The sequence below is a fragment of the Prionailurus viverrinus genome, chromosome A1, assembly GCF_022837055.1.
Source record: "Prionailurus viverrinus isolate Anna chromosome A1, UM_Priviv_1.0, whole genome shotgun sequence".
Taxonomy (NCBI): Eukaryota; Metazoa; Chordata; class Mammalia; order Carnivora; family Felidae; genus Prionailurus; species Prionailurus viverrinus.
In genome coordinates, this window is record NC_062561.1 from 46,327,221 (window position 1) to 46,348,877 (window position 21,657).

The window sequence follows — 21,657 nt, forward strand, 5'->3', positions numbered from 1 at the left end:
GGAAGGAAATGGGCTTCAGAATCTTTGTAGTCTCCATGAAGAGATACCTTCCACTGCCTAGATCAGAAGAAGCCCAAGGTTATGATGGGGAAGGAATAACTCCTTCAGAAGGTGGGGTCTGGAACAAGGGACCAGAGAGTACAATGGCAGAAGAGTTTCTCCAAAAGGTAGAAGTTGAAGAAATAGATAATATACCACAGAATGTATTCTACCACCAGGCTAAGGGACTTCACTATTTGTAAGTATCAGGATTCTAACATTTTCATGAGCTAATAATGCCAGTGTTTTCTACTTTACGTTTGTTCTAAATAGAATTTTTATGTCATTCTTGCGGATCCTTCTCTTTTGGGTCTATAAGAGGAAGATAAGCTGTTTTTTTAGTTTAGTAAGTCATCAAACAACAAAGAGCTGCTAGATCTGATAAAGAATCAACAATCATCTAGAAACTGCACATTGAGCTAGATGCATGAATGGACAAGCTTCCTTGAAACGATCTGTGGCCATATGACTAAATTCCAGGTAACAACTTATAAATGAAAGGGCTTAGTACTTAAGTAAATTTCTTCAAAAATATGGAGCACTTTCTCCTTTCTTATTCCATCCTTAATAACTGGGATGCAGATGTGATGGCTAAAGCTCCAGCAGATACCTTAGATCAATGAGAACCATAACTAACAATGGCCAAGCAAAAAGGTAGCTGACAACAAGCGGTTGCTGTAACAGCTCTGGTTATATCAGATTTATTTTATTTGAAAAAAAAATCAGCTTCTCTTCTGTTAAGTCACCATTAGTTAGTGGTTAGTGTTTGTTTTGTATGTTTACTGTGATCAACTTAATCCAATGAATTATTCTCTTACATGTATGAAAGTGAGACTGGATGTTGGGATAATTTTTATTGAATTTTCCCCCTGAGATTAAAACAATGAGGTGAGCTTTAGTTTGGAGCATAGAGCAGTTATTATTTTTTTTCTTTTTAAATCCTGAAAGGCTCCAAATTTATATATACCCTAAGAAACTACATTCCAAGCAGTTTCAGTGCAATGGCCTAATTCAAAGTGATTGTCTTGATCATTTCTACATGTTCTTACTGTTCTAAAGGTATTTATTTTACCCAATGGCAAATATATTGTTATTAGTGTACATGTTCAAAAAATTTTGTACTTGTCTTTTAGATTTCAAATATTTTAAGTGGATACTTAACCACATTGCCCTCATGCAAAACACAGTTGCCTATGTCTATTCTTTTCTTAGACTCTCAGAAACTTCCACATATGGTATTTCTACAAAGTTTTTATATTGCTATTTATTATGACAAATCATTCATAATGATTATTATAGGACCTCTACTTTGGATATTCAGTCTATCAAGGACATCATGAAGCTGTTGCCAATCTTGGAGCCTATAAAGAGGCCCAAGAAAGCAACACAGTACCCTTAGGTCCTCCGTAGAGATAGCTGCTGTACCTAGATTGGCCACAACTGCTCATATTTACTCCCAGTTTGTGATGTCAAGAGAAAAAAGAGCTTCAACTCTGAGGGACCAAATCTAAAAGGGATCTTCTCAGATATGCACCCCTTAGATCTGGCATCTGGGTGTTTGGATGCACTGGCCAGTCAGGAAATAAACATTGTCTACAGGTCCTAAATTCTGAAGTCATACCCTGGACCATGTGAGAGATGACCAGATGCTCCCACTCCCCATAGTCAAAATCATTTCACATATCATCAGAAGCCCTTAGAAACTAGTTGTATGTCTTTGGTGGAGGAGAATGAGACACCCAGCCCCTGAAGGATTGAAGTTATATATGTTTGATGCAAACACTATGATCTCACCCAAAGATCCATAAGAAAAAAAAATTTTTCCCAAGATAATCACATTATGATGACAGTAGGGACAAAGCTCTTCCATCTCTGGGAGCTCATGAGGTGAAAAATTCTATGATGACCTCCACTGCACTGGTGTCCGTGACAAGGGATTGTAGAAGTTGAGTCCCACTGGGACATTCCCATAGGATGTGCCACACAATTAGATGAGGTTGTGGAGAAACATGTGTGTATCATTGTAAAATGGCTCTCACAGGAGCACTGCACAGAATATACCAACATTACACAGAAAAGCACTGGATCCTGCTTAAATTTGACATCCATCCCCTCTCTCATATGACTGGACTACCCCATGTGTATTACTCCAGGCTGATGATGTCTATATCTGAGAAAGAGGAGTCAATTTCTGTCACTGTCAACTGTGAAACTGAGAAAGGTGATTTTGCTGATGAACCAAGGCTGTGACCCACATGAATAAAATCAGATTGGTACACAGCTTTGTTTTGTGTTTGGTGGGATAAAGAAGGGGAAATCTATAATGATCACATTATGATTATAGTTGACTAATAAGACCTATATCTTATTAAAGAAAAAAAAAAGCCTCCGTAAAAAGAGCTGCCTCACCCAAAGTTAAAAATCTCTTCCCTAAGGCCATTCTCATCGAGTGAGTAATTAAAGTTGTGGTACAAAGGCTTGGTCCACTTCCTTAAATTTGGAATAATTTTGAAGGGCCATCACACCTCTCATTCCCTATGTGTGTTGTGCTGAGAGAGCCTGCATACATCACAGTTTAGCTTCTCCTACTGCCCAGTCCTGCTTTCCTTCCTCCTTCGTGTGCTTTTCATCCCAAGAACATTTCCCAATAAACTTCCTGAATGTGAATCTCTGGCTCTGAGTCTATCTTCGTGAAAATACTAAATTAGATATTACTTATATGTTCAGATTAATGTAATTACATATCTTTGTCAAATTTATGACTACAGTATATACTTCCTGTATTAGGGAATGGGATTAGAATTTATCAGTTTAGCATTATGGAAATTTTAGTCATTGACATAAACCCTCAAGACTAGTACATAGAAAAGAACCAGAGAAGATCAAACTATCAGATTTATATTGTTGTATAACAAAGCACCCTATATTTATTGATTTTAAAGTGCAATCATTTTATTTATCATGATTCTATGGCTGGGAAGCCTTTCTACAAACTCTTGTCATTATATTGAGTTGACAGGTCAGGTAGGATCTGAGCTCCAGGTAGGATGGCTGGACTTCTTTCTCCACATAGCCTTGAGAAGGCTATATTGGTCTTTACATGGTGATCTCAGGAAAACATTCCAACAAGATAACCCCTATGCAAAAGTGCTTATCAAAATAGATTTGGTTCACCTTTGCTGATGTCTCATTGGTCAGAGCAAGTAACATGGCCAAGGCCAGATTCAATGTGGAATGGGATTGCACAAGGGCACAGGTTCAGTGAGGTATGGTTGCTTATTCTCTCTCTCTCTCTCTCTCTCTCTCTCTCTCTCTCTCTTTCTCTCTCTCTCTGTCTCCGCCTGCCCACCACCATGTGTGTGTGTGTGTGTGTGTGTGTGTGTGTGTGTGTGTGTGTGCATGTTAACCTTTATACAGTGCTTATTATATGGCTTTGCTGGTTTTAGGTTATACAGACACATTCATTCACACACTCATTTGGTAGCCAAATATAATCTTAAGAAGTTGAACTATTATTATCCCTGTTTTACTGATGAAGAAATTGAGGTATGTACAAGTAAGCAGCTTGCTTAAGGGCATAGAGCGAAGAAGAGGAGAAAATGGGATTTGAATCCTGGTGGTTTCACTCTAAAGATCATGTTCTCATCTATATGGCAATTTTCTACCTCTGTTCCACATCTTTATTTTTTCTCCACCGGGGATCGGGTGGGATGGGTAGTAGTGTACTGGTCAGTTGGAAGACAGAAGTAATTTTAGAGATTATCAAGCACTTTGCTTTATAGATAATTTGGGGGCCTAGAAATAGGAGACAACTTTCCTCAAAGCATGCAACTATTAAAACTAAAGTCCTTTACATTATGTGGCATAACCTTTCCATCTATGTCAGCATATTGTAAAAGGTTTGGAATATTCAATTTTTAAAACTACACTTGAGCCTGCATGGACTCAGCCTCTGCCAAATCATGAAAGGTAAAGATGGATTCCTTTCACCAAATTAAAGAGCAACAGGACTAGAGGATGCCCAATGTAGCATAAAAGATAAAAGGGATTTATGCTTTGTACTTTACACAGTTGGTAGTAAACATATGCAAGTCATTACCCCAGAAGGTTATATAGTCTGAAAATATAAATAGGTTCAGGAAAGGCTTAGATAAATTCATGAACTGAGTTTATAATGGGTTACCAAAAGGAAGTTAGGGATCACAGACTCCCCGAGGTTCGGCTGTGGAGGGCAACTAGCATGTTTTCCTGAAAAACATCAAAGAAACTATGCCGGATCCCTAGAGTTGATGTGACTCAGTATGACAGTTATATTCCCATATTCTTTCTATATGATCCCCGGTCCATGTAATGGTATTTATTTAAAGACATGGCTAGTCTTCATTCATTTATTGTACAAACATTTCAGAAAAATCACTCCTTTCCTCCTCCATCAACAAACGAACAATGCAATTTCTTTCACAGATGCTTTATAATATCATGGATATTTATTTTCTCTTCTGTTTTCTGACTTCTTTCCACTATCCCATTTTTTATATCAAACTCTTTGCTCTCTTTCCTCTTTCAGCTCTCTTAAAATTGTTTCCTTTACCTCGCTTTCATCTTTATTATTTTCCTCTTCCCAATCCTTTCATCTCTTTCTAGCCATTTACCTTCAACCCTCTCTTTAAACTTTATGCTACAGGAGATATATGTCAGTAATCTGTTTTTGACTAACCCTCATCCTTTATTATTATGAAATAAGAACATGATCCAGTCAAATCCCAAAGTGAATAAAAACAACCTTAGAAAAATTGTAAATATTATAATAAAATAAATACAGGAGAACAACAGCAAGCACATATGCCAATCCCCCACTAATACAAGCAATTTCTATTGTGATACCATGAAAAATGCTCCAAAACAGTAGATCTAAAGTGGTCGTTACATTAAATGATGTTTGAAGTAAATCCTTGTAGAAAATGTTGGTTTTGTTTATTAAGAAAGAGAGATTTGCATGATGAAATTTATCTAATAGTGTCTCTGCTACCAAATATGTAAATCAGTGAGAGACACTGGTTTTGCCTCAAAATTGCAGCTCTAGAGACAGTTTATTTTCTTTTCAAAATACGTTAGTAATTTGAAGTGCCTATTAGACTAAAGTTACTTATTAAGACTTTTAAAACAAAATCTATAATAATTTCTGAGATATTTAATTTCTCAAAAGTATACTAAAGGTCTATTTTCTATCTATATTACTTTGTATCCTTTATATATGTGTGATAACATCCAAAAATATTATGCAAAGAAAAGCAAATTTTTGAAAAATTTGAGTCTGATTCAAAGTAGTCCAAACATACTTTACCATTTTGTTGAATTAAAATTCTAGTAATAAGCTATTAATAAGTTTATTTTCTCAGTAATTTTCTATTGCTACAATAAATGTTGTAATATGTACTGGTGACACATACAAAAATCTTCTACATCTTGGTTTAAGTATGGTAATGATTGCTTTTTATGCATACACACTTTCATTTTTCTGGTACATATTTGCTACTTTAATAGGTATTACCATTATTTAATTATTCTGCAAACATTTAGTGCCTTATGTATTCTAAACTGCCCTTTCCTTCAATGGCTACATCACCTGGATATTCAATTCCAGTATCACAGCCACTGATGTCAACATTCTGTTTTACTAGTTCTATCAATTTCCTATAACTCTTCTTCAATCCTATCATAGAGGACATTCGGATTTTCCCTACCTTATTGTTCCATGCTTTGTCAAATTCAAAAATAAAACACTCTCTTGCAACTGAGACACCGGCATGATACCTAAACTCTGTTAAATTAGAAGCATGATGTAGAAACGGTGCCGCCTGGAATCTATTCTATTGAGTATGCTGGCAGAGGAATCGAGCTTCCACAGCAAAATGACAGTCCTAAGGAGCAAGGCACAGTGCCCAGCGTCGGCAATGCTGTCTGCGGGGTCTGTGACAAAAAAAACATGCAGTAGGGTTTCTGCTGAAGCCATTCTTCAATATAATTTATGTCTTTCTGATAGGGCAGCCTTCAAGTCTGATCTTCTGGCTCTGAAAGAGTTCGGTGAATTTTCTAATAAACTTTATTATATTATTTCCTTCTTATACTAGCTAAAATGGATTTTACTCCTTCAAGGTAAGGATTTTATCTAATAAACTGATCAATAACTTGAGTCCTTTAAGGATGGTATGAGTATTTTCTGGATATTTTTTCTCTTCAAAGACTGTAGTCTATCAACTATTCGTCTCAACTGCATTCTTATTCTACTTTTATACTCACTGTGTAAATCCAAACCATGAATCAATCTAAGCATCTGACCTCTCCACTCCAAAACCTGGGTTGATGAACATGGCCAAAAAAACTCACTCAATCATTTGGAAGTGTTTATATTTACAAAGAAAAAAATAGCTGAAATATCTAAGTTATGTGGTTGTGTGGACAAAGCTAGTTGTCACAGATGTAGGTAGGTAGATATAGATGGATGGATAGCTAGATAACAGATAAGCTTTTTTTTTTAACACCCACTCCTGCCTCTGTGGGAGGATACTACAGAGGCTGGAAAGTACATTTCTCAGACTTGAATGCCCCTGGCATCCAGATGTGGTTGAAATTTCACTGATCAAATACATTTGTTCAAATTGTTCTTAGGGAAGAGAGAATGTGAGGGAAACAACTTTCCTTTGCTGGTGCATATTGTTTAGAAGATTTCCTAATGTGACGGTTTCCTGACTTAGAGGCGGCGGGAGCTTTCCCAGTCACACTGAAGCAGTGATATTGCAAGAAATTGGAGCTATTTGTGGAGCCCATTCTTCTAGTCTCTCAAAAAATTCCAGGTTATAAAGTATTTATCTCTTCAATAGATACAGTGGTTTCTATAGTGTGGAACTGAACCCTACCCAATATCGTGTATTTGTGTGAAGTACAGTGTTCTGGAACCCTACGCATCTATTCATGTTTTCTTGGGGACTGGTGACAAAGATAATAATCCAGTTGGAGAAGTTCCACTCTTTATTTATTCTGATAATCCATTAGATTATTTTTTAAACAAACTGTCCTATTTTTAAAGGAAATAATAAAGTATAAAAATCACTGGCATTCTTGCGGTTAATTTTATGTAATTTGAATAATTATCTTAATTACCACATCAAGTCCCACTAAAGTGGCAGTAAAATTATTATTTAAAAAGCATAAATGTGCAAACTCAGAAAAGAATGGAGGAGACACAATCAAATAGTTAAGAGACTTCAATATTCTGGAAAATTGAGAGTGGGAAAGTACATGAATGAATGGCAACTGATTCTAATGAAGATAAGAACACTGGTGCATAAGGAACAAGCTGCACCATGATTTACACTGCAGAATCCTGAGAGGCCCAGATGTTGCAGATAGCAGGTGTCTGAGAAAGTAGAGTGTAGGGACTGAATCAAACACAGGGAGGTGGGTCACAAATCTGAACAAACCTCCACCAGTGTTCTCCCTTACTTAGAATAGCAAGATGACTACCTGGAAAAATTAATCCTGGGGAAAAAAATCCTGGGAAAAATTAATCAACGAAGCTCGGGTTATAGGAAAACCTGGCAGAGTCGAACCCAGGAGTGAGGTATGATATTGAAAACAAAGGTGCTGAGGGAAAGTATACTCTTCAAATAGTGAGATCTCTGCTTCCTATTCCCACTCCATCTCCAGAAAGCTAGATGCTGCATGCTAGACATATTATGCCAAGCAGGCAGGAGTCTAAGAATTCCACTTGGTGAAGTTGCCTGGTCCAGGGGAAGAGACTGACAGACTTCCCAGTGAAATGCTCCACCTTTTGCTCTTCTGATGAAGCCCACCATTCAGCAATCTCGCTCATACTTGATCTAGTACTCATCTGTTTAGTTCTGTACTTGCTTGTGAATCATCAGCCAAAGCTCATTGGACACTTGAAGAAAATCTCTAACATGAAAGATGATGACCAAAATAAACAAGAAACAAACTAATTAAGGACATAATGCAAGAAGAATAAAATCTTTACCAACTACTGATTTTTGAGAAAGATAAGAGATGTAAGTGTAAACAAGAAGAGATTAGTATAAAAGGGGAAAAAAAAGCATGTGTTCAAGGAGAGACTCTTGGTAATTAGAGAATATAATCATAGTAAACCTTGAAAAATTCTATTGAAGTTTTAACAGAAAATTTGTGGGAGTTTCCCCCAAGATGATAAAAATAATTTAAAAAAAGAAAGTAAAAAGATAGGAGAAACAGCTGAAAAATTGTTATCAGTGCACTGTTGTCAACAAAATGCAAAAAAAAAAAAAATTTCTAAAGCATAAGATTTCTAATTTGGAAAGCCTCACTAGTCAGACAAAATAATGAAAAAATGCATGTTAAGACATAGTATTGAAAAACATTACAGCAATGACAACAACAAAAGTTGAATCTAAAAGCTTCCATGATTAAGGAGTGGGTAGGTGGGATAAAAACAAACAAAACACTATAAATTTTCAGTAATCAAATCGCATTAAACTCATTAATGACAATATGGCACTAAAAGATAATGAAAAATGCCATTGATACATCTACACAGAATTGTCTCTAATAGAAACATTATCATTCAAATATGAGGTTAAAAATTATTTTCAAACCAGTGTGTTCTTAAAACAAGACTTCAAGGGGCGCCTGGGTGGCGCAGTCGGTTGGGCGTCCGACTTCAGCCAGGTCACGATCTCGCGGTCCGTGAGTTCGAGCCCCGCGTCAGGCTCTGGGCTGATGGCTCGGAGCCTGGAGCCTGTTTCCGATTCTGTGTCTCCCTCTCTCTCTGCCCCTCCCCCATTCATGCTCTGTCTCTCTCTGTCCCCAAAATAAATAAATGTTGAAAAACAAAACAAAACAAAACAAGACTTCAAAATTCTAGTACACTCTTTTCAAGAAGCTTGGCAATGTATTTCTCTAAAACAAGAGGGAAACAAAGAAAGAGGAAACAAAGCCTCCAATCAAGACAGGCATTAGGATTTCCTGGTGAAAGAGATACCTGGACAGACAGCTGACAAGCTCTAGCCAGCACACCTGGACAGCAACAGATGCCGAGAAGAACATCATATAGGGACAGACACACAAGAAAATAATAAATACCTTACGTGTTTTATCACATATAAAGGACTTTTTCAGTTATTTTGTATAACGTAGGGATGAATTATTCATGTTCCAGAATACCATCAAATTAGAAGATGAGGCGCTTGTTAACTCCAGAAAACAAAATTCGGTGCATGGAAGTTCATTTATTAGTTGTGTATTCCATGACTTACGTGCAAACAATACTAGACAGTCATGAAAAGTAAGCACTGAATATTGATTTACCTCATTTTTAAAACATAATTGTACAATGCAGATGTGCGAGGGGTGGCATGTGAGTAGGTAGGGGAAGATAAGAGAGCTAAATCATCATCTGCTATGTTAGCAATTGGATAACCTTAAATTGAAAAATATATATAAAATAGCATTACAAATTCATTATTTGGAAATGTGGAGCTTAATATCTGAAAAAGCAAGTAGAAATGTTAAAAGTGATTTTCTTGGGGAGATGGAAACGGGGGAAGTGTGGGATGGTAGATTGCTGTTTTACTGCCTGCCTTTTGATATGTGTGTGTGTGTGTGTGTGTGTGTGTGTGTGTGTGTGTGTGTATCTATGTGGATATTTGTAAGTATATATATCTATATCTATATCTATATCTATATCTATATAGATATAGATATAGATATATGTATATTTACATATATACATATAACATATTATTACATATAGACACATATATATTTAATAAATATACAAGTAAATATATAGATAATAAAAAATATAGACAGTAAAAGACCATAAAAACATATTTAGGTAGATACTGTTATCCCCATTTTGCATAGGAGAGACTTGGAGAAGTCAAAACCTTAGCTAAATATTTGGCAAAGCCAGGATATATACTCAAGCTTTCCTAAGTCTAGGGCCATTTACCCCTCCCACATTACACATACTCCTTCAAAATAATGAGTATCTCTTTCCCGATTTCCAGTTATAGGCTTGGAGTCCAAGTTGAAAGCATATTTGCTTAGTGTTTTCTCAGGAACCTGAGCTAAGTCACACACACACACACACACACATACACACACACACACCCCTCAGTTCTGTTCCTTGCGGAATATCCCACAAGGGGCTAAGAGAAGTGAGGAAAACTGGAGCCACACAGTGAAGGGAAGCTTTGTGGAGTGTTAGGCCTGTCTAGACGAGGCATGAGAGAGAAAATGGAAATATTTCACTTATATTGCTTTTAATTTCTAACTACTAAAGTGTCCAAATATGCTCATAAATGTGATTAATCCTGACTTAAATGTTTACACAATATCTACACTGATGTTTAAGTAGAACAAATATCATTGCACGGGTTTTTTGTTTGTTTTTATGCTAGAGGGAGGAAAATGTGTTAAAATAATTTCTCCACTATAACCCAAGGAAAATTCTCACTGAAAAATGTGATAGAGACAAATTAACATACTAATATCATTAACATATTAATATCAGAATGCAATTAATGTAATAATAAACAGCATGTATTAATGCAAATAGAACCATTTACAATTGTACTGTCAAATGCGTGTCTTGCTTCAAACAAGGAGTTTCTGAAACTCAGACATCTATTTTTTAAAGCTAGCTTGTTTGTAACACACAAAAATACATATATGTACTATTTTCCAACATATCATTAGTAAAAAGGAATTATCTGCAAAACTTGTATGCTCGTGTCTGTGGCCACGAGTAATAAAAGGAGTGGGAAGGCGCATATAAACCAGAGAAACACATATCTCCATAATATTGTTTCTTGATCAGAACACACATGAAAATGCTCATGACTGAAAGATCTGATGGGCTCTTTTTCTTACCACATTTTTCATTTGCCCAGGCTAAAAAAAGAAAACGAAATCTTTAGAAGCAAAGCTTCCACAGTTCCCAAAGTTATGTGATTCTCTTTGGTTCCTGCTTTAGTCCCCAACTGCAAAGAACCCATCTTTTATTCACTTGTATGATTCTTCTCTGTAGTTCCTAACATCCTTTTAATGCATTTTCTCAGGGACCACAAGAATGACATTCCTCTTCGAATCTTTGTCATTGTTCTTTAAAGTCCCAGCTTTTGCCATAGCCTTTTGTAGAAAGAAGATTCCCTATCCCACAGCTACATTCCTCCGGTTCTGCTCATTATCACTTAGAGGCGGCCTCAGCTCCTCAGTATATTCATCTTTCTTTGGTCCAGATCAATAGATCATTTTAAATCAGTGCACTGAAGACTGAAAGACCACCTTTTATTGCAGGCTGGTAGTTCAGACGTAAGAGAGTGAATGATTTCTTGGGGTTTGTGGTCCATAATTATATTAACCTTGGTCCCACACCAAGCTATTTGAAACTTCTCACACCTCATTACCAGTCAATGCGTCCTTCTCTGTATAAGAATTGCATTGTTTGACTTTGAAAGACATGTTGTTAAAATCCCTTTACAGGTTGGTGATGTTTCTTTAGAAGAGTGGAACAAATTTCATGGTCAAAGTCAAAATTTTAGCACCCTTTTTATCACAAGGATATCTAACCCTGTGAATCCCGGAACAGTCTATATTGTTGCAAGAGAGTTGGAGAAAAAGAAAGAAGCATATTGTTTTAACCATTACCATATTAATAATATGCTTTACACTTTAGCAAGTAACTCTATTATATATTTGTGTTCAGTGTTTTCTAAATTAAATGTATCACCGCAAATTATAGAAAACAAACTAGTAATTATGACTGATTGATCTACTTTTAAATTATTTTGCAATCAATGACCTTAATCCTTCCTTGAGTTAAAAAGAGAAATCGTTTGGGGAGTGGAAAGAACTTTTACTAATGTGAATGAAATGGTTCCTTCTGGGATATTTCCTTGAGACTGTACTGGACATCTTTGAAACAGATTGAGCAGTTATGAATCCAGCCTAACTAATTAAAGTCTCATTAAATAAACAAACAACAACAAACCATAGAAACCACATTATCTGTATTTTACTAAGCCTTATGAGGTAACCATCTTGTCTGTCACTTAAAAATAATATCGTCGAGAGATTACATATTTGATTGCCATTGAATGATTAAACAGACTAAAGCCAAAAGTTCCTCTGTTTGCTCTAAGAGGGAAGCTGGAAGACAAAGGGGGAACTATATAAAGTCCCAACTGTTCCTTTTTATGAGAAAACGGTCAGACAAAGACTGGATGAGCAAAAGGGCAATTGTTTGTAGTATCACCCAGGGAATTCCTTTAAAACGTAGTGCATTCGCTCAGCATGAAAGACGGTGTTTGCTGTTTTATTAGATGGGGTTAATGATTTATCCTGGGGAGATGGGTGGAAAATGAAATCAATGTTGGGGTCAGAATTAGAACTCATATAGTTTGAAAACTTCTAGGTCATGAACTATCTTGAAAATATAAAAGGTATATACATACTTATACAAAGTTGGGGGAAAAGGACAAAAGTCTAATTAAACAAATGAATCATCTCCTAACTCAACATTTCACTAATTATCCCAATCATCTCCAGGTATCCAGTCTTCCTAAATTATAACAAAAATCTTAATTGTTAGAACAAAAGCTTTCTGACACATAAATGCCATATAACAAAGTAAAGTACCTCTGAAATCATCACTAAAATGGGTATTCTAATTCATAAAATTTTCTAATTAACCCAAGCAACATATGCGCTTTAATTTTCATATTAGAAATCACCGTAAAGTGTATCTGGCCAATTTCATTCCCAAGTAACCATAGTATATTGACACACGGATCTAGGCATCTTGTGGGATCCTGAGGATACCATACTGAACATAATTTTTCAAACTAGAGACCTACAAATTTAAAACATATATGTCTTTTAGTATATATTTGAGGCCATATATATATGGACATGTTTACTTCTGATAATATCACCATCAATGATTTAATACCAGACAATATTGTAAATTTCCCGGTTCAATTCTGGATTAAATTTTCAGAATCTTTTCCTTCACAGATATTTTATGATGATCAGAAGATATATATGAAATTGTCCTTTTGAAGCAATTCTCATCCCTTTCTATATTTAAACATTTTAATAAGCACTCTATCATGGTTTGTTTGGTACAACTGAGATGTCTACATGAGCACAAACATCTGCCTCCTGGGTCTTTAACTTATCTCTCCAGCTTATAGTATTATCGACGAGGAATAACTTTTTTTTTAAATCATTTCTAATGCCTATTGTAGAATTTTCTAGCATCCATAATATTATACATCTAACTTGTGTTGGTGTCAAATGATGTTCGAACTTGTTAAGATTTTTGAAATAGAATGACTTGTATGATAATAATCTTTTCATTGTCTCTTATACAGTGGCATAAAGCATAGTTGTTTGCTATCTCAATGGTAAAGTAGCCTAGTATATAAATAGAACACTGTTAAACACTTTTTGAAATAAACAGAAAGTTTGGGTGAAGCGTCCTAGGACCCTTGTTTATCACAGTGATTTGTAGAATTGTTCTTCATAGGCTTATAGAATGTAGAAAACAAAAGAACAACTACAGTTACATATTGACTCACAGCAGCTGATAGATGATGCAGTACAATATTGGTTCTGAAGTATTATCTATTATTTAGTGGTTCTCACTAGTCAGATTGTTGAATTTAGCAAATAATTAATTGCAAGGACTTTCTGGGCGTACTCTGCCCTCTATGTGCCTTTCCAGAACTGAGAAGTATTACCATTTTCAGTGGCCCTTCCCCCTACATTTTCAGATGCAGCAGAGGGCTGTGGGAAGAGCACTGAACTAGGGAGTCAAGATACTTTAGTCCAGTCCCATCCTCTACCTACTAAAACCGAGCAAGTCTCCCAGCACCCTGAGGATCGGCATCCCCCTAGAGAAACAAGAATATTAAACTACATGAATTCTAAGGTACTTTCCCTTTATTTTCAGAGGGAAAATTTTTACATTAAATATATTTGTATGTAATTAAACAAATGTTCTGGGGCGCCTGGGTGGCTCAGTCACTAGAGCGTCCGACTTCGGCTCAGCTCATGATCTCGCAGTCCGTGAGTTCAAGAGCCACGTTGGGCTCTGTGCTGACAGCTCAGAGCCTAGAGCCTGCTTTGAATTCTGTGTGTATCTCTCTCTCTGCCCATCCCCCCTCTGCTCTGTCTCTCTCTCTATGTCAAAAATAAATAAACATTAAATAATTAAGCAAATATTTAGTTTTGTAAACTGTCACTGTCTCACTTTTCATCATCTCCTCTTTTACCCTGAAGAAATAATTCATTTTTGTTATGTATGATAGTCTTTATTCATAAGCTCAGATGTGTAAGAAATGCAGTTTTTTACTGTTAATATTTCATTTTGACCCCAAATTCCCATTTCTTTTGCTTTAAAGGAAAACTTCATTTTCATGACTCAAAGTCCTTCTGTTTGTGCATTCTGAAGCCTTAGGCAATACCAATTCTTGAGGGGGAGGTGTCAGCTAGGGGGAGGTGTCTTGAGGGGGAGGCTCAACGAAATTATCACCCAGATACCTTTGTCCTTTGTCCCCACTTCCTCTGCAGTTCCTGTGAGTTTCTGCAGATTTCATGTCTACCTGGGAGATGAAAACTTTTTATGAGCCTCTCTATGATTTTCTCTGCCTAGGAGATCATGCTCCCATTCCACTGGAGCAGGGGAGGAAGGGGGATAGAGGGGGGGGTGCAGTTTGCTGCATCTCTAGTGCTTCTTAACAGGCACTGGGTCTCTGAAGCTAAAAGAACCAAAGGAATCTGTCTTTCTCCCATCCCTCAGGCCCAGGAATATCATTTCCAGTCTGAGAAACCTAACTAGCTCTTTCATTGCATACCAAGAAACTGTCCTGCCAGAAAGTCCTATCTCTCCTTAAATCCCTTCATATATACTTCAAGTTCTACAGAAGAAGGATGTTTGACTAACTTTAGAATCTAAGTAAAGCACGTATGTTTAAAATTTAAAGAGAAGACTTAAAAGAAAAGAACTATAACTTTAAACCAGTGGAGTAGAAAAAATAAATTTAAAAACCTCAACATTGAGTCCAAATAAGGCAAGGGAAAGAAAAAAGAAGCAAGAAAATGTAGGGCATGTAACAAAACACAAATAAAACACCAGACATAAATACAAATATATTGGCAATCATAATAAGTACAAAATACTGCACATCAATAATTAAAGTTAGATATTATCAGACTGGTTCTCCAAAATTGCATTCAGCAACAAACTGTTTACTAAAGACAATACCAGACTTTAAGACACAGAAAGGCTGAAAGTAAAAGCTTGGGAAATAGATGTGGGAATAAATTTATCAGTAGGTAGCTATTTTAGCTCTTTGCACCTGAGACATAGTAGACTTAGGCATATACATTACTGCAGTAATAAAGGAGTCATTGTATAATTAATGATTTCTAATTGGTAAGGAATCACAATAATTAAAATTTATATGGGCCTAATAATATGAAATTAAAATAAGTAAAGCAAAAAATTTAACTCAGAAGAAATTAAAACTCTAGAATTGTAGTACAATATTTTCATACACCTTTTTCAGTACCGGATAATCATGTAAAAATCAGTTTTACAAGGTCTGGATATAACAATTAGCAAGATTGACATGTTAGAGAAACTATGATCTCTGCATATAGTAGTAACAAGAACATTCACGTTCTTTCCAAGCACATATGAATTATTTACAAAAAATTTAAAGACCATGCACAAGGGTCAGAAAGTTTATACCAACAAACATCAAAGAATAAGTCTATGTGTGACTCCAGTAACATTGAGTTATATATCAATAAAATTGCATCTATTGGAAATTTTAAGCATTCTAAATAAATCATGGTTTAAGAAATGAAAATGATAATCGTCAAACGTTTAAAAGAGAATGATTTTGAGACTACTTCAAATAAAATTAATCTTGTAGAGCTTAGCTAAAGTAGTACCTAGAGGAAAATTTATAGCATCAAATTCATGTTTCAGAAAGAATAGAGACAAAATTCATAGAGTAACTGGTTCAAGAAGTTAGAAAATGTCCAACATAGCAATCCCTTTGGAAAAAGGATACTGGAAAAAGGAAAGAAAGAATGGAGAAGACCATCAAACCAAAAGCTGGCTCTCTGGAAAAAAAGACCTTTTATAAGATTGGCCACAAAATAAACAATAAAACAATATGAGAAATATTTTTTTAAAGTGTCAACCACTCGGGGTCCTTAATTTTAACTGCTATGCACAGCTGTTTGAAAAAAAAGGATGGGGAGGGATTAGGGTGGGGGTTTTGTATCTCACCCTCCTTACTGTCTAATGCCCTTTATGTGGTTCTCATGGATAGCTCTCCTCCAAGCAGTAACTTCAAGCCAGGATCTTTGCACCTTTCATAACATTAACCAAAATCATAGACTTTCAGATTCAGGAAGTAGAATAAACCCCAAGTAAGATACATAAAATAAATTTTTATTTATATATATTGAAGTGAAATTTCAATCTCCCTTAGAGCCCTTCACTGTATTTATTTTATTTGTCTGAAAACAAAGAGAATGATCATAATGGTATGGTGGGATATTTTAGAGCTAGATCTGGAAATTGTGGATATTATGTTCCTCACCTCCATTAGCCAAAATGTATTATGTGTACTCAATCTACCAGCAAGAAGCCTGGAAAGAGGGCTGGTAACCATTAGATAGTCTCTACCACAGTAGATAACATTACATGTAATAGAGAGGCGTTACATATCGTTTGGAATATTATGAACCATTCACACCCAAACATTTGTAATCTTAAGAAGAAACAGGCATTTGTCTAGAAATATATACAGCATACAAACTGATGCTAAAAAAAAGAATGGCTAAAGAGTCAAGCCCAGATCTATCCATTGAAAAATTGAATCAGAAGTTAAAATTCTACCCGCATACAAGTATCGGCAGAGATTAATTTATGGATGATTTTTTTGTAAAATAGAACACAGAAAAATTGCACAGAAAAATTTAAAGGATAAACATGAAAACTTGCAAGTAATGTTAAGGGATTAGTATGACATTGATACCAACATTAACAAGGGAGAGTATACAAAATAAAAATAATAAGACTCAAAATATAGGTATAAATATGTAAATAAATACTAATTCCATTACTCCAACAACGTAATTTTTTAAAATTGACAAATGCAAAAGTGGTTGGCCTCAAAAATATAAGTAATTATAAGTGTAATTTTATCAACTTTAGGTAATTACCAAAAGAGTAAAAGCCATATACAATTGTATATATGTATGTATGTGTGTAAATATATATAAATATATATGCATATAATATACATATTTAATTTATATATATATAATTTATATATATATTTACACATTGATATATATATATATATATACACACTGTTAATGCTAAAATCTTAGGGTTATTTTCTTTAATATTGAGATGAATGTCTACCTCATCATTTTTAGTCAACTGTATTTGAAGTCCTAGGCAATGACACAAAGCAAGAAAAATATGACATGTAAAGACATATAAGAATATAGGGAAAAACAAAATAATAGAAAATATTGCAATACATAGCATATATATGCTAATTATATATGCATATCTATGTCTGTATGTATGGTTTTTATGTGGCAAAGTGAGTTTGCAACTCTAGGGAAATGATGTACTATTCAATACATTGTACATCATTTATTGGCAACTCATATATAGAAAAAAATGTTAATGATACTCCTGTAAGAAACCATGTACAAATATAACTTCCTGCTAGAATGAATAAATAAAACATAGAAAAAGCTTAACAAGAAAAATGCCTTTTATAGAATATCCACAAAAAGTGATTTTGCAAATAGCACATGTAAGATTAAATAACAAGATATTTTAACAATACCTAGCAAAGTTGAAAATGCGCACAATTCCATTTTGAATTATATATTCTAGAGAACACTCACACATGTACAAGGAGACTTGACAAGAGAGTTGATTGAAGCATTTTTTTTGGCAAAACTATCAAACAATTTAAAACGTCATTCAATGAGAGGATGGATGAATTGTTATTTAATCATTGGAATATTAATACAACACACTAGTTCTACAAAAATCAGTATGATGACTCTCTAATACATTTTATTAAATAAGAAAAATCAAGTTTCACATGATATAGCAAGATACAGTTATAGAAATTAAAAATATAAAAATTAATATGTGCTATATAGGGTATGAGATTTTATAGTAATAATTTAGCATATTAAAAGGAACAATGCTCATGTATTCAAGATATTTATTTTATGTTAGGAGTGGATGATGCCGAATAAAATGGAAAGGATCACTTTAAGGGCATCTCTAATACAGGTTTACCCTGCTATCCAAATGTTCGCTTTACACCACTTCACTTTTACTAAAGACCCATACCACTATCTGTTTTCACCAACAAAAAGAAATCCAAAGAGGATTTTTTGCTTTTAGGAAACGGCAATTGCTTCTTCACTCATATCATTTCAGTATATGAAAGTTTTCATAGGAATATTCTGATTCTGGATAGCAGGGGGAACCCGTATTTATTTCTTAGAAATCTAAATTTTGAAACAAAGACGATAAAATGTTAATCTATCTGCTGGGCACATAAGGTGCCTCTGTGCTTGACATATGTGTTTGACATATTACATAATTAAAATATTTTAAAAGGTTTTTGTTTCCAATGTTTACAAGAAGAATGTTAAACCAGCTTTTCAAAGAGTTTTCAAGAATTATTAGACCATGAGAGTTATATTTGGTTCCTCAATTGTTCGTTGACCCAAATTAAATTACAAATGCCATTGCTTCAGCCTTCCATTCAACCATACTCTTTTAGTGTTCTAGTAATCAGCAGGTTAAAAGAAGACAAGCTCCTTCCTGCAACAAGTTTTCTCAGAGTTCCAACAAAATGTAACTTGTTATAAAACCCAAGCTGACAGGAAATGTGAACAAAGAACACTAAATTTATTTTAGGCACTGAGCATATGGGTCAATGCTTATTTGCATGACTGTCAACAAAACAATTCTCCTTTGTTGCTACTTATAACTTTCATGTATTCACTGCCTTTGAATCAAATTGAATCTACCCTTAGTCAATCACCTTTCTTCTTTATCATTATCAATTAATATTTTTAAGCCCTCTGAACTGTTTCACTTTGTATTGAATTTTCTGATAATGAGATACCAAATTGAGTCCTCAGTATGTTTTTAAAACTTGATATAGATCTCATTTGTCGATGTCTTCAAGAGCAGTCTGAGACTTGCTACTCTGCCTGGCTTCCTCAAGACTAATTCAAAGTGTGTCTATGCTTAATTCAGTCGATAGCTGATATGAGGGCAAGAGCTTCCATCCTGGATTGATTAAATATCCATCCTTAGGTTTACTTCATCAGCTCTAAGGATACTTTTACCCTACTACGCAAACAGTGAGGGGGAGGAAGGGATTTGGAGGCTGAACATTAGAACATTTGGGGGGGAATTTCATGGCAATTAAGATTTATAGGTAATTTTATAAACTATTTCTGCGTGCAATTCCAAATGCCTAATGGATGATTTTCTCCTTTATTTCCTCTTCTGCATCCCATCAAGGACTACTGCTTACCACCAAGCTTATATTCTGCTCAGTATGTCCCCATCTTCTATTTCGGCTGAAGACATTGTAGCGTTTTCAGAGACCTCATCCTGAACACAAGTTCTCAATGCTGTTTCTGGCTCTATTTTTGCACACGTATATTTAGCCAAATGCCAAGGTATATAAAAACATTCTACCATCTAAAGTGAAGTTATATTTGATCTTGGACTGAATATAGAAAGTGCCTGGCACGTAGTAAGTACTCAGTTAAGGTCAGTTGTTGCTGAGAACATCATAAGGTCACCGACTTCTCCACAAGAGACAATTTCCAATTTTACTGTAAAGTAAATTCACATATAAATTGCTTATTGTGAGTTTCATTTTAGAAATATTTTAAAACGTATTTACTGCCTATAATGAATGATTCAAGAAATAAAAATAATAATTTTCAGAAGTCTGATTTAATGTTTTTGTGCTACACCATGCCCTAAGCTCATTCATCTTAGATCTCCATAAAGATAAACATTATTCTTGTGGCCAAAAGAATATCCCTTCAGTCTCACTTGAGAAGGCTTTCTATAGAATGGTAAAGAGAATTAGGAAAACCCTCAAATATGGTCTCAAGGTGTCTGGAAGGCCACTTAAGGCTCACTACCAAGAACAAAAGCTAAGGGCTTCCATTATTGTATCTCCAATGGTGGGCAAACCATTGACTACAAGTAACCTGCAATATCTCTTGGGCTTTGTATCACTTCTATTTTAAAATATATGTGACCTATTTTTCTATCGGAATAGCAGTTAAAAACTTTAAAGTAGAAGAGGTATATATATGTTTATAGGGAGGTAAGGACAGGTTTGTTGAGAAAGTTTTGTGGCCAGTCTTGCAGACAGGAAACTTCAGTGAAACGTGAATGGCTTCCAAGGAGAGAAAAACAGTGTCAAAGGAAGTGAAAAAATTAACTGAGGAGTCAATTGGCAACTGAAATGAGACAGCACCAACATGACATGTTTATATTATTTGAAAAATTCCCAATGGGCAGAGGGTGTCTATCAATTTGGGTCCATGTATAGCTCCACATTTCCAAAAATTCTTTGGTGTTTTCCCATATTTATGCATATGTATGGATGTATGTGTGCGTTTATGTGTGTATGTATATATGTGTGTGTGTGTGTGTGTGTGTGTGTGTGTGTGTGTGTGTATATATAATTTGAAAAGATAAAAGTAACATTACTCTCTACATGCTATAATTTTTATTTTGACTTTATTTTCTTTGTCCTTAAAAAACAATTTAATGTCTGCATTAATAGTGTACATAGTTTAATTTATTAAAATTATTTACTATCAATTTATTAAATAGTATTTAAGTTGGGGTTCCCTGATAAAATGCACAACACCTAGTTAAATTTGACTTTCAGGTAAATAAGGCATTACATTTTTAGTATAAGTATATACCAAATATTACATGGGACATACTTATGATAAAACTATGAAAATATATTCTGTATGGGCCTCAAAACTGGTCTTAAATCCTTGGAAATTATATGTATAAAAATTATATACATTATGGTTTAATTCCCAACTTACTGATTACTGCCAAAATGTAAGTAAAGTGGAGGCAGGAATTTCTGTCTGTTTTGTCCAGTGCTATAGTCCAGCCTCCAGCATAAAGGAGGCATTCATGAATATTTATACAAATGAAATGATAGAGATTGAAATTTTTGTAGGAGTTTAAAGCCCACTGTATTGTTTTCTATAAATCATTTTTATTTTTTTTAATGTTTATTTTTTGTGAAAGAGAGACAAAATGTGAGCGAGGGAGGTACATAGAGAGAGGAAGACACAGAATCTGAAGCAGGCTCCAGGCTCTGAGCTGTCAGCACAGAGAGCAACATGGGGCTCGAACTCATGAGAGCAACATGGGGCTCGAACTCATGGACCACGAGATCATGACCTGAGCTGAAGTCAGATGCTCAA

The 21,657-nt window shown here is 35.0% G+C and overlaps 1 long non-coding RNA gene across 1 annotated transcript; it reads left to right on the forward strand.

The window, feature by feature from the left end:
• Positions 1-348: 348 nt before the first annotated feature.
• Positions 349-19,964, forward strand: LOC125176814 (uncharacterized). The gene is made up of 3 exons (XR_007156404.1): positions 349-519; positions 13,872-14,029; positions 19,700-19,964. It is a non-coding gene; the product is annotated as an uncharacterized LOC125176814 (long non-coding RNA).
• Positions 19,965-21,657: the final 1,693 nt, after the last annotated feature.